A 2,520-nucleotide genomic window follows, 5' to 3' on the forward strand; every position below is an offset into this window, starting at 1 on the left:
CTTCACGAGCCCAAGACTTGCTGTGTGATGACATTCCTATTAAATAAGGCACCTGGCGATCCTCTCTGTCATACAGCGACCCTACGATCGTTGTGGATTACGGATCATAGGAGAGATTGAGTTTGATTTGATTGGATGCTCCTGCGATGATCAATCAACCCAGATAATGTCAAATGTAAATTACGCTGTGACCTGGAAGTCGTCCTATGTTCTGTCTCAGCTTCTGATGAGCTGTTTGGTGGGTGACTTCAGCGCCAGAGTAGGCTCATGCTCTACTGCCCGGGCAGGTGTCATTGTTAAACATGGTGTGGGCTCATGTGACAACAATAGTCTTCATTTGTTACAGGAATTTGTAGAACATGGTTTGATCATCACTAATACAAACATTCACCTGCCAGTAAGATTCAGATCATCATAGTTGCATCCCCGCTCAAAGCTCCGACTTCTCATTGATTATAATGTTATCGTGAAACGTAAAGACACCATGAGTCCCTCGGGCCATGTGCCATGCAGAAAGTGGAACTGACCACAGACTGATTGTTAGCAAAGTCAGCCCGAGATTATATCGAAAAAGTCGTCCACAGAGGAAACTTCATCCCAAAAGACTTAAAACAAATAAACAGCAATGAAATGCTGTTTAACAAACAGCCCTCAGAGCTGTACCATGAGACCTAAATATTATACAATACCAGATTGATAAAGATCTCCATCACTTCTAATGACATGAAAAGCAATAATCTAAACGACAGACTAGAACAATATTGGCCTTCCCTGTCGTCATCATCAGGACTGGTTTGAAGAAAACAATAAGGAGATTCAGAACCTATTTTATATTATTATTATTATTATTATTATTATTATTATTATTATTATTATTATTATTATTAGGGCCTATTATTATTATTAGGGCCTATTATTATCATTATTATTAGTAGTAGTATCATTATTGTTGTTGTTGTTGTTGTTGTTGTTGTTGTTACTACTACTACTACTTAACTAACTATTATTATTATTATTATTGTTATTATTATTATTATTATTATTATTATTATTATTTTTATTATTATTATTTTTTTAAAAATTATTATTATTATTACGGTATTATTACTATTTTTATTATTATCATCATTATAATGGGGAATCATAGTAATGGTCCGTGCAGATCTGGCACTTGGCAATGATTGACCAATTAATTACATTTTAAAAAATTGTTTAGAGACTTGGAATACTTCAAACTGTCTATACATTTCAACCCTGGTGAGTTTGACTATTTTGAGATTTTACTCATTTATTGACTCGTATAACAAAACCAAAAAAAGCACACACACACACAAAATAACAGTTAATATCTCGGAATTGACTGTAAGCCTATCATAAATAAAGCGGTTGCGTAAAAGTACTAACAGAGAGTATTTAATTAAATATTTTAATGTCTCTGGTACTAATTTTGCAAAGTCCGGTGAACACCTTTATCTTGACATTATGTTTTATACTGCTTGTGCTACAACAGCATATTGTTGACAAAAATGTTTGGTTCACAGTTCACAGTTCACAGTTCACACTTTTCACACGCGAGCAATGTTTTGGAAGACAATGGAGGAGTTGCCGCAACGCAAGAAGTTTATAAAGCACAAGAAATAATTTGTTGTTGTGATTATTCGTAATCCATATATATATTGGTATGGCAGCTTTCACTTTTTTAGTTGTTGGCTTGGTGGTTATGTATAGATCTAGAATTTTACCACAATTTAATGTTTTGCAGTTGTTAGGTTTGACATCTTAGCTTGCCCGTGCCGCGAATCAAACGTATATATAGATTTCTAGGTCTAGATGTAGGTCAGGCTCTATCAAATAAGGGGGGGTGGGAACTACCGAAAAAGCGCCGATAGATCTAGATCTAGATCTGTCTAGATCTAGATCTAGATCTAATCTATATCTAGATCTAGATCTAGATCTAGAATTATACGAAGTGACTAGCCGTACTAGTACTAAGATGTCTAGATTCTAGATCTAGATATAGATCTATATCTAGATCTAGATCTAGATCTAGATATCTAGATCTAGATCTAGATCTAGATATAGATCTATATCTAGATCTAGAATCTAGACATCTTAGTACTAGTACGGCTAGTCACTTCGTATAATTCTAGATCTAGATCTAGATCTAGATATAGATTAGATCTAGATCTAGATCTAGACAGATCTAGATCTAGATCTATCGGCGCTTTTTCGGTAGTTCCCACCCCCCCTTATTTGATAGAGCCTGACCTACATCTAGACCTAGAAATCTATATATACGTTTGATTCGCGGCACGGGCAAGCTAAGATGTCAAACCTAACAACTGCAAAACATTAAATTGTGGTAAAATTCTAGATCTATACATAACCACCAAGCCAACAACTAAAAAAGTGAAAGCTGCCATACCAATATATATATGGATTACGAATAATCACAACAACAAATTATTTCTTGTGCTTTATAAACTTCTTGCGTTGCGGCAACTCCTCCATTGTCTTCCA

The 2,520-nt window shown here is 35.0% G+C and overlaps 1 protein-coding gene across 1 annotated transcript in view; it reads left to right on the top strand.

The window, feature by feature from the left end:
- Positions 1–1,565: 1,565 nt before the first annotated feature.
- The window catches only part of LOC101849719, a gene marked incomplete in the record, with an annotated part of 16,367 nt that continues 15,412 nt past the window's right edge, over positions 1,566–2,520 (top strand). Inside the window, 1 exon segment of the mRNA XM_035971862.1 lies at positions 1,566–1,671.

This window comes from Aplysia californica, unplaced genomic scaffold (genome assembly GCF_000002075.1).
Source record: "Aplysia californica isolate F4 #8 unplaced genomic scaffold, AplCal3.0 scaffold00523, whole genome shotgun sequence".
Lineage (NCBI taxonomy): Eukaryota > Metazoa > Mollusca > Gastropoda > Aplysiida > Aplysiidae > Aplysia > Aplysia californica.